Source organism: Ctenocephalides felis, unplaced genomic scaffold (assembly GCF_003426905.1).
Source record: "Ctenocephalides felis isolate EL2017-DRISC unplaced genomic scaffold, ASM342690v1 CF-g0.4_SCAFFOLD_03571, whole genome shotgun sequence".
Taxonomy (NCBI): Eukaryota; Metazoa; Arthropoda; class Insecta; order Siphonaptera; family Pulicidae; genus Ctenocephalides; species Ctenocephalides felis.
In genome coordinates this window covers 15,831,110-15,843,772 of record NW_020539725.1, presented here as the reverse complement: position 1 = coordinate 15,843,772, position 12,663 = coordinate 15,831,110, and the positions used below count along the sequence as shown (strand labels likewise).

At 31.2% G+C, this 12,663-nt stretch overlaps 2 protein-coding genes across 2 annotated transcripts in view; one reads left to right on the top strand and one right to left on the bottom strand.

Moving 5' to 3' along the window:
• Window positions 1–12,663, top strand: part of LOC113385683 (B-cell lymphoma/leukemia 11A-like) — a 238,793-nt gene that overhangs the window by 62,694 nt on the left and 163,436 nt on the right. The window lies entirely within an intron of this gene.
• Window positions 1–12,663, bottom strand: part of LOC113384418 (B-cell lymphoma/leukemia 11A-like) — a 61,091-nt gene that overhangs the window by 24,523 nt on the left and 23,905 nt on the right. The gene's annotated exons all lie outside the window — the stretch shown is intronic.

Below are 12,663 nucleotides of genomic sequence, written 5' to 3'. Positions count from 1 at the left end.
GCAATATTATCTGTCGGGAAAACAAAACATTTTTCCACGATTTCCACGCCCATGCAGGACTAGTATCATCCAATAGGAAACCATTTTTATATGTACAGATATAACAGCAGATAACGAAAAATCAATACGAAAAATAATAGCACGTATGCATTTATAGTGGCATCATTTTGATAGCTATCTCATATAACCTTTGAGATGTGATTTGGCCGTCAATTTCCAACGAAATATTGGATGCTAAGATGAAAATTGTTTTCCCAACGAAACACTTCGTGTCAGCCTTACGATGATTAATAGAGCCAATCGCTTCTTGAATAGAAATATTTTTATTTATATAAAGACAATTTTTTACATTAATTCTTTTGCTAAGTATAATGCATAATCCACAAAAATTTCACCGGATGATCAACCTTTCGTTTCGAAAATTAGTTCTGATCCACGTAGTGTATCAATGCAGTAATTTGCACATAAACCATTACGCTAGTAGAACATTCTCGGAACCTCTGCTTCCCATTAGCTTTTCCGAGACATTGAGACACATATGTAGGTACTTGCATATTTAAGCCGGATTTATTCAGGGAACACTGGTCCAGGCCAGGGAACAATTTACGAATAAAAATAATTAGAGTAATTCATAAAATAATGAAGTAAAATTTGAAAGATGTAATACGAAGTACACTTTGAACAAGCTAAAATACGTTATATAAAATGAAATTTGATGCAAAATCAATTTTATGCTATATTAGACATGATGTGTCATCGTTACAAAAATGCAATTTTTTGTAATTATATTTTATGCTAAATGACAAAATCTTTGCAATATTACTATTTTATTATTTATTTTATTTATTCTATATTTTCTATGTTAACAGATATCATTCCATCACAAAATATTAATAAAGTTTTACCACTAGACCATTAAAGATGCAATAATCAGTTGGCAAAGATATATAGGATATTATGTGAAATCGGTGTCAGAACTTTAATCAATTTTGTCCGCTAAATGTCGAAAGTCTAATTTTGAATTTCACTCTCACTTAATTTATTGCATATCACTAAAATAAACAAATTTAAATAATTTTACTTTGGCTTCAAGCCTTGGTAAAGGTTGGACTAGTCAATTCAAGTAATCTTCAATAGTTTCACTTAAATAAGATATTTTTACAATCAATCAATTAGGTTCAACATAGTCATACTCATAAAGGTCTGAAATTTAAGTATGTATTTACTTTTCAGAATTTTTGTAACTTCGCGTAGGGCAAGTTATAGTAATCGCAAAAAAATCGAAAATGAAAATTTTTATATATCTTTACGATTCAAAACCTTCTGAACATTTTGGCATTCCTTAGAAAAAATGGATGTATGTGTATGTGTGTATGCGTGTATATGTGTGTGTTCGGATACAAATTTTCGTCGACGATTTCGGGAACACGGATGAAGCAATTTGAATACTTCAAAAAGCATTCGATTTGTATTGATAAGGAGATGTGCTGATTAGTTTTTGGCGAAGACAGGTCTAGCCGTTCCGAAGATATGGGGCAAAAAGAGCCAAAAACGGTAACTCAGTTTTTAAGAGAACGGAGCGTCAGATTTTAATAATTCAAAAAACATTTTACTTGTATTAACAAGATGAAGAACTGATCAAATTTTCATAAACGCGGGTCTTGCAGTTTCGGAGATCTAGTCAAAAAAAATTATAAAAAAAATGCCATTTGGCGGTCAAAAATGATCATTAGACATATGCACATCAAATTATCAGATATTTTATAGAGATTTTAACAATAAGTATAAATTTTGTTTACATTCCTATGGGTTCCGTACCAATGTTTATCCGTTAGACGGCGACGCGGCGCTTACGCGCTTTGACATTTCGTCTCTATGCAGTTAAAGCAGTACGATTGCTTTGAAAAATTGTTCTGAATTTCCAAAATATTTCAAGATAAATTTTTCTTCAAATATTCCTTTTTTTTTTTTCTTTTTCAAATATTCCTTTTTGTTAAAAATTTATAGTTTCTCAGAAATCTAATTTTTTCTGACTTTTTTTTTTCAAGAATGTTAATCTTTTAAAAAAAAAATAATTTTTGGTATGAGAAGTTTCAGCAATTAGCCTTAAGGTACGATGCCATACACCCCACTAGTTTATTTCTAAATTTAAACAGACTAACTTTGGTCGAGTCTAGAATGCTATTTTATAGATAGTATTTAAGGAAAGTATTTATTTATCATAAAAAATGATTATATTGCCTAATTTTGTAATATTATTGCTTACACAATTTAAAGGCAGCGCTAAAACCAAGTGTTATTTAACAATTATATCAATGGAAAATTAAAATGCTGGTCAAAAGTGATCGTTGGAGGGAGATATGCACATAAAATAATGAGATATTTTACAGATATTTTAATAATAAGAACGAATTTAATCTAAGAAGTCTAACAAGTGATAATAATATGTGAATAACTTTCTCATTGTACTATTCCGCGAGAAAGGTTGATATTTTTACTGAATTCTTTGCCATCAGTATTACCAGCTCAATCTACGTAACAAAAACTTGAGAAAAAAATAATGTTTTCATTGCCTTGAACTATTATTTCTTCTATAATCTATGCAACTAAATGATGTAGGATAAAATTAATACAAAATGTGGCCCTTATTGTCTTTGGTCCGGTGTATCAATGTCCTTATAAGTTCCCCACGGTGAGCCATGCAGTGGGAGCCATTAACCCGGTCTGGCACTGTGATATATCCATCGGTTTCTGATTGGAAGAACCGTAGCGGCTATTAACCGCAGCAAAACCGCTCCTCGCACAGTAAAAGCTCTTTCCTAACTCTCTCTTGTCCTCACAAATGAACCAGAGTAGAGTAGCTCTCTATCATATCAAATTTAAGCAATGGATGTGTGTTGGTGACTACCTCAATGGGACTATATCACTTCCGATACCGTTTTGCAATGAAAATGCTATTAGTATTGGCAAAGATGATATGCAATGGATAGTTAAGAGATACATTTAGGAAAGTTAAACTCGTTTTAAACACAAGCTTTAAATTACTGACGACATGTAATGTCGATATAGTGGTAATCACTTTAAAAAAAAAAGCTTTTTGTTAGCAAGCGGTAGTATACATATTTTCAAACAAGTGGTGAATAGCATCGTACCTAAAGGCAAATTGCTATATTTTTCTTTGCCAATTCAGACAAAGCTCATACGATTGATTCATACTGTTCACAATGTCGTGGAATGTTTGAACTACATTAAAGCAAACATTAAACTTAATAAATCTTGGTGTGGGGCTCAAAGAAATGTAAGCCTTATTATCAAAATCTCTGAAAAAATAATGGTAATGGTAAAAACTAAGCTGTTAATTTTTTATGCATATGTCCAATGATCATGTTTGACCACCAAATAATCGCAAAAAATCAAACATGAAATTTTTTAAATATCTTTACGTTTCAAAGGTTTCTGAATATTTTGGCATACCTTAGAAAAACTGGATGTATGTGTGTGTGCGTGTGTGTATGTGTGTTCAGATACAAATTTTCGTCGACGGTTTCGGGAACACGGATGAAGCGATTTGAATAATCCAAAAAACATTCGATTCGTATTGATAAGGAGACGTGCTGATTAGTTTTTGGCAAAGGCAAGTCTAGCCGTTCCGAAGATACGGGGCAAAAAGTGCCAAAAACAGTAACTCAGTTTTTAAGAGAACGGAGCGTCCGATTTGAATAATTCAAAAAACATTTTACTTGTATTAACAAGATGAAGAATTGATCAAATATTCATGAAGGTAGGTCTAACGGTTTCGGAGATCTAGCAAAAAAAGTAAAAAATGCCATATGGCGGTCAAAAATGATCATTAGACTTAGACATATGCACATCAAATTATCAGATATTTTATAGAGATTTTACCAATAAGTATAAATTTTGTTTACATTCCTATGGGTTCCGTACCAGTGTTTATCCGTTAGACAGCAACGCGGCGCTTACGCGCTTCGATATTTCGTCTCTATGCAGTTAAAGCAGTACGATTGCTTTGAAAAATAGTTCAGGATTTCCAAAATATTTTAAAATACACTTTTCTTCTAAAAGTCTTTTTTTCAAAAAAAAAAAAGTAAATTTTTGTAAAAATTTATAGTTTCTCAAAAATTTAATTTTTCAGAGCAAATTTTTTTCAAAAATGTTAATCTTTTTAAGAAAAAATAATTTTTGATACGGAAAGTTCCAGCAATTTGCCTTAAGGCACGATGCCTTTCACTCCACTAGTTTTTTAATTTTTTTAGGATCTCCAAAAACGATGGACCTGCCTTCCCAAAAATTTAGTCAATTCTTCACATTGTCAATACAAGTAAAATGTTTTTAGAATCGCTCCGTTTTCTTATATGACTACGAAACGGCTGTACCTGCCATTGCCAAAAATAATCAGCACATCTACCCATTAATTGGAATCGAATTTGAAAAGCAATAATCGTATTTAAATAAATACTCTGTATTATTGTTATAAATAGTATATATATATATGTCCGTAAGTATATTTTATATTTTATGTCAAATGTGTTTATCTCACACCATGAATTCAGTCTTCTGAGCAGTTATGTAGAAGCTGAACTGTGTACGGAAACATTATTGTCGAGAAAGGAGCTATAAAAGTACGTCGATGGGAATTATTTTTACTGGCGGTTTATACGGTGACAAATTGAAAGGAAAGGTCCTGACATTAATGAGATACTTCTTCTGTCTTATACTGCTCAATGAGGACACTTGACTCACATTTCGGTAGGAAGCTTAACATTATAATGCTTTTAGTAATCCTTGGGATATAATAAAAGCTTCTTAGAGAAGCTACGTTTTCTATTTTGTGGCATATATGGGGCAATATGTATAATTGGTTCACAGAGGGCAACTTAATAAATTAAGAGATAGGAATAGTTTGGAATAATGAATCATTTATAAAAAATTAGAGTTTTTTTCTTGTCAGTATGTTTACCATTATGGGTTTATATATTATGAACGCTGGCTCATAATGGGCACATCCATAATCGATTTTTAATATTTCTAAAAATCCAGTAAGCAGTTACTGCTGAAGTATAGGAAGTGTGCGTATCATAACATTTCACGCCGTTTAAAATCTTATAATCATTCACATGATTGCTTTAATTCCCGGCTGTTTTATTTTAAATCCACGTTACCGTATTGTTTTTGTCGTCGTTGGGTTTTTGCGTGAACGCGATTTGATACGCTAGTGATTGTCCGAGAAACGTAGGAAAAACTAGCTGTAAGTGGAATTCTGTCTTAAGGCAATTAGGGCATCGTGCCTTAAGGCAAATTGCTGGAACTTCCCGTACCAAAAATTATTATTTTTTTTTAAAACGATTAACATTTTTGAAAAAAAAATTACTTTGAAAAAATAAGATATTTGAGAAACTATAAATTGGAGAAAAAATTAGTTTTTTTTGAAAAAAAAAAATTTTTTTTAAAAAATTTTTTTTTAAAAAAATTTTTTTTTTTTGAAAAAAATTTTTTTTTTTTTTATTTTGACATATTGTGGAAGATCTGAACTTTTTTTTCAAAGCAATCGTACTGCTTTAACTACATAGGGACAAAATATAAAGCGCGTAAGCGCCGCGTCGCTGTCTAACGCATAAGCATTGGTACGGAACCGATAGGAATGTTAACAAAATGTATACTTATTGTTAAAATCTCTATAAAATGTCTGATAATTTGATGTGCATATGTCTAATGATCATTTTTGACCGCCAAATGGCTCATTTTTTTACTTTTTCCTCTATATCTCCGAAACCGCTGGACCTACCTTCATGAAAGTTGTATCGATTCTTCATCTTGTCAATATAAATAAAATGTTTTTTGAATTATTGAAATCGGACGCTCCGTTCTCTTAAAAACTGAGTTACCGTTTTCGGAACTTTTTGCCCCGTATCTTCGGAACGGCTTGACCTGCTTTTGCCAAAAACTAATCAGCACGTCTCCTTATCAATACGGATCGAATGTTTTTTGAATTATTCAAATCGGTTGATCCGTGTTCCCGAAATCGTCGACGAAAATTTGTATCCGCACATACATACACACACATACATACATACACACACACACACACATACATCCATTTTTTCTAAGGTATGCCAAAATGTTCAGAAACCTTTGAAACGTCGAGAAATGCAAAAATTTTCATTTTCGATTTTTTTGCGATTACTATAACTTGCCCTACGGGAAGTTAATAAAATTTGACGCGCTCTTGTCGAAAAAAATTACTTGTGGATAATTAATGGTAACTATTAGAGAATTCTCTAAACCGCATCCGTCCTATTCATGGTAGCCGAGTAGAACGGATAATTTTTTAAGAATAGTATTTTATGTAAGCTGAATCTTCAAATTATGTAGGTTTCGTAGTAAAAACGGTGTGAAATAGAATGTCGTGATGACCAAAATTTGAAACATATAATGGAAAGGCGCTGTTCAATTAGATTTAACACAGACGGCCATCACGTCTGAAATTTAAGTATTTACTCTCCAGAAATTATATTAGGATGAAGTCCCCGATTGCCGGACATCTAAGGTTATTTATAAATAAATCAAAAAATATTTTACGAAATGTTTATTAAATTATGACTTATGTTAGATAACAAAGTTATAAATCAAACTAAATTAACAAAAATGCAACCTTTGCTAAAAAATAATTATTACTATCAATCAAACTTTGGTAACCAAAAATATGATTTTACAAAGTGGCACCTAGTACCGGACATTTTAAAATTGCCAGAATTAAACGTATATGTAGCCATCTCCAATACAAAAAAATGGGGGTATGTACTCATACAGAACAAAATTAAATAATTATCTCATAAGAAATATCAATATGTTTACTGTCCGGCGCTAAGGGACGACTTAGTGTCCGAAGCTGAGGGACAGACATTTTTATTCATATTCATATAAGATCTAATAATATTCTACCATTTTACGGATAACAATCAAGTACTACTTTTATCTTTGCATATCACTCAAATGTAAATGCATAAATATACTAGAATTACAATTGATATTTAGGTGACGCCGTGATTTTGCGTCTAAAACAGCAAAGGGTTGCTCCCGCCGTAGCCGTGTGCGTCACAGGTGAGGCTTGGCGTGTGATCCAGCACCTGTGTGCCCCCCGCGCCCCTTTCACTTATATTTTGAAATAAAAAGATTTATACTCGCTTAAATAATACGTGTTAAATAGAGTGTCCGGCGGTAGGTGCTGTCCGGCGTTATGGGACTTCTCCCTACATATTTCCAAATTTAGGGTGCTACAATATTCAATATTTTTTACCACGAAAATAATTCAAGATAACTAAATATATTGACATTTCTCAATTCCCAATACTCAGATGATTTTATCCTTCTTGGTTCTATATATATTTTATGTTTGTCTGACGTGGTTGGTCAGTAATCGCGTTATTGGCTTCTAGCTGCAGGCGATTGACACATACAGTAGACGATACATAGTTTATTCAATAAGGCTACTGAATATTTCAGAAAAACTAGTTGGCAGAATGGTCTTGTATTGCTATTATAAAAATATAAAAATAAAATTCGAGAACGTAAAAATTCAGAAAATTTAATATTAGTTTGCGCTGGTAAACTAAAAGTCGAATGGAATAAAAAAAGTGCTCTTTGGGAGATTTATTAGGTGTGATAAAGAAGTGATAGACACTATTAAGTTCCTACCTACTACATGTAGGAAAGTTTTGAAATGCATCAGTCTTCAAAAGTTGTCCAATATTCAATTCACCACTATATAAGAGACAAACACAGAAATACATCTCAAAGACTAAAGTGTTCGTACATCCTACAGGTCTCTTGCTGAGCTGTCCGAGTCTTATTCCTAATCAAATTAATTGCGGAACAGCGGACGCCCGGGGGCGCACAAATGAAATTAGTGATGTCGCAAAGTTTTACACGTTGTACGATCGCACCGACAAACAGACCCACAACGACGAGTCTGAGATGGGGATGGAAAATGGTCATCGAAAATGATAATAACTAGCTGTAAGTGGAATTCTGTCTTAAGGCAATTAGGGCATCGTGCCTTAAGGCAAATTGCTGGAACTTCCCGTACCAAAAATTATTATTTTTTTTCAAAACGATTAACATTTTTGAAAAAAAATTACTTTTAAAAAATAAGATTTTTGAGAAACTATAAATTGGACAAAAAATTAGTTTTTTTTTGAAAAAAAAAATTTTTTAAAAAAATTTTTTAAAAAAATTTTTTTTTTTTTTGAAAAAAATTTTTTTTTCTTTATTTTGACATATTGTGGAAGATCTGAACTTTTTTTTCAAAGCAATCGTACTGCTTTAACTACATAGGGACAAAATATAAAGCGCGTAAGCGCCGCGTCGCTGTCTAACGCATAAGTATTGGTACGGAACCGATAGGAATGTTAACAAAATGTATACTTATTGTTAAAATCTCTATAAAATGTCTGATAATTTGATGTGCATATGTCTAATGATCATTTTTGACCGCCAAATGGCTCATTTTTTTACTTTTTCCTCTATATCTCCGAAACCGCTGGACCTACCTTCATGAAAGTTGTATCGATTCTTCATCTTGTCAATACAAATAAAATGTTTTTTGAATTATTAAAATCGGACGCTCCGTTCTCTTAAAAACTGAGTTACCGTTTTCGGAACTTTTTGCCCCGTATCTTCGGAACGGCTTGACCTGCCTTTGTCAAAAACTAATCAGCACGTCTCCTTATCAATATGGATCGAATGTTTTTTGAATTATTCAAATCGGTTGATCCGTGTTCCCGAAATCGTCGACGAAAATTTGTATCCGCACATACATACACACACATACATACATACACACACACACACACACATACATCCATTTTTTCTAAGGTATACCAAAATGTTCAGAAACCTCTGAAACGTAAAGATATATAAAAATTTTCATTTTCGATTTTTTTGCGATTACTATAACTTGCCCTACGGGAAGTTAATAAATAATATTTGATTATTTATCGATTACAGGGTGCCCCAGAACTCAACGTCAGGCCAAAATTAGAGAAAAATATTTCACGTGGTTTAGAAATTATGAGATTTTTAGTGCAATCTAGAGCTTTGGTAGAAATGTGATAATTTTTCGGTTATTGTGATTAATTTTTATTACATTTGTTCATTTAAACTTTGAAGACGTAAGCGTGAATAACATTTGTAGGACCACAGTCAAAAATAATAACAAACTTGCCCCAAGTTTGCAAAACTTATGGCTTTTTGTTGAACTATGAATATAAAATTTTCAAAATTGGTCAAATTTGAGAGGCTCTTCTTCGAAAAAAGTGCAATACAGTGGCAAATGTGTTGGCAAGTTTCATCAAAAAAATAGGTTTTTTTTCAATCTAAAAATTTTGCATTCAAAACAATTCAATCGTCCTTATTATCAATCAAACTAATGCAACTAACTTAAACAATAAAGAATAAATGAAAAATATGAATATATAACAAGGCATCTTATAACCTATATCATCTCGTTGTATTAACAATTGCCAAAGAACTCAGGAGCCAATTTTCGGATAAAATAGTAATGTAATATTATCGGTCTCTTTTATTGAGAAATTGCATAAATTGGTAGTCACAAGTTGTCAAAAAGGGATATTTTTGCCGTTCGATCGAATATCTTATGACAGCAATTCAATTACATTTATTTATCAATGTTTAAAAGGCTACTACTGAGTAACCTTTTTGAATAGACGTTAATAATCCATGTATTCTCTAAATTACTGAATGTATTTTTTGTATAAAGACAGATTGTAATTAATAAAAGAAATAAATAAAAAAAAGATCGAACATCTTACATAATATTAGCTTCTAAAACCTAACTTCCAAATGGAAAAACCTTTAAATGATAATGCTATCATAAGTTGACAACGAATTGTTGGACTTATAATAACACATGCGTGAAGTCAAAGTAATGTTAATTTTGACGTATATGCCATTTAGAGGTTAGGTTTTGGAAGTTAATATTGTGTAAAAAGCACTATCAAACAGCTTTTTGACAGTTCGTGAATACAAACTCATGCAGTTTCTCAACAAAAGAGACCAATAAAATTTTTATCCTTTACAATTTTATCCGAGATTTGGTACCTCAATGTCGAATACAATTTGACTACAGTAATCAGCCCTATAACTTCGCGTCGGCGATATGACGTAAAGACAGCCGCTGGCTCTCCCTTGGGATGAACCGAACCTATAGAATGGTCGGTCGAACCTATTCTTCGATGAAAAATATTTTATACAATCATTATATTATGAGACAATAAAGACAAAGGTGTAGTTTAGACATAAATGTTTGAAGTTATACAATTTAATTATGTATAAGTCAAATAATTATAAATAAAAAATGTGAGTAAGGTATATTTGGAATAAGTGTGTAATGCCTTCTGCAAAATACTGGTCGCAAAGGACAACATTGTTGAGGAAAACTGTGTGATTCATATAAAATAATATGGAAGTTTGAACATGTCTGTCCGATACCAATAATAGTCACAATGGTATTTATACCCGAATGCGACCAATCGCCCGTGGCGTCGAATAATCAATCAAAAGTGCATATCGTTAATTGTCAATATCATAAGTGAAACATAAGCCGGGCTCAATGGCCATTGTAGGCACACACGTCGTCCGGACTGGGGGAGTCGGGCGGAAAACGAAATTTATCAATAATATATACTATGTATATATATATATATATATATATATATATATATTCGAAATTATTCGAATCTACAGGAAATTAGACATTTTCCTTACATTTTAGAAAAGCTCATGTATAGTATGTATTGATGATGTACCATATGTAATGATGTATTATATGTAAAACGTAATGATCAAATAACTAACTATTCCAATATAATAAATAATTGCGTAGCTCTGAAAACATCATGTAGGATATGCATTGTTATTAAATGACTAACATGTTTACTCTATCTATATATATTTATATTTATTAAGTCAGTACAATTTCTTTATGAAATATCTGTTTCCCCTACGCCTACATATGAAATTGGTACATTTTTTGAAAACAATATTCTTAATGAGATTCTATTAATTATTTTAAATTAATCCTCTATGACTATAAGCCGAATTATTGGTATACATCCAAAAAAGTTATGAAAACAAACAATCAGTATGTAATTATAAATCTATATATGCGAATGAAATAAAAAAAAATGCAAACAAATTTGTTGGTATTACTGATTTATGTGACTTTCAAGTCACTGTGGCCTCTAAGGTTCTATCTTATGTGCATGAAAATATTATTTCAGATTGAAAATGCCATAAATATTGATATTGGATGTCTGGACAATGTTATATAATGAAAATTTATGCATCATCTTACGAAAAAGACATAATTATTTGGTAAAATATCGAAAAATTTGGAATTTGTCCTTAAAGTTACGCAAGCTCATAGAAGGTTGAATAATATTATTCTAAAATACACAAATTTCTTTGTGTGAAATAATGAAAATATAGAGAATTAATTATGAATAATAAATAGTTCCCTTATTAATTACTAACTATGCTAAATATTTTTCATAAGTTTATCATCAAAACATAAACCGAATTACAGTTTCACCACCAAACTTTAACAGAGTACCGTTATCTTTATTCTCATTGTCCAAAATACTGAAAAATACTAGATTCAACCCCATATGTGAAATGTGTCAGCTAATATGTTAGAAATCTGAAGAGGTATTTGACGTGTATATCGAAATCACACACACTACCCCCATTTCAATAAGTTTGTCAAAGTCCCGATCATCCAAATGGACAGTCCAACCCTTTTCTGACAAACAGATTTAGAGAAATAATATTGGTGGCAAATGTTGTTGACAACTTAACACCTTTCCAAAAATTATTAAGGATAATACACACACATATACATATATTTACGAACATACATACATACAAATGTTTTCATTCCATATTTTGATATTTTAATCATTATAATGAGTCAACCAAGAAATACTCATAGGCTATAAGCTATGAGTCATAGCTATTAAATTTTATCAATATTTATTAATGTTAGAAAATGTTAACAATCATTAATTAAAAATCAATGCAAAATTTATTGAAAATATTTATGATAAACATATTTATCACTAATTATGTTTTCCATATAATAAAGAAAATTATTGCTTTTGTTTTGAATTAAACACTTGTAATCAGTGTATGCGTGAAGAAATTATAAACAAAGTGTATGACCTAATAACGCGTAGTACTGAATCACTAATATTTAACACACATTATTTTCCTAGATTTCTAAGAATTTATATAGAATATATCTAGGATACTCATATATAGTATGAGATTTTCGGGTAGTTGGATTATATCATGTATATAATACGTATCCCTTTCGGCAATGGTCAGTGGTCAGCTTAAGGGTGTTACTTTACGTACACCCACGAACTGTACTGACCAATGGGGATGAATTGACCCTTTGCTTTGTATGCGCAAATAATAGACCACAATACAATGAGAATTTTAAGTGTAAAATTTGGCAAAATGGTGGAAATCATATTGATAATAGATATTTAGTCAAAATAGTGTCATGTAAAATTTGAAAAACGTAATTGATTTTTTTAAATACAGTTATTATCGCAAAAATAT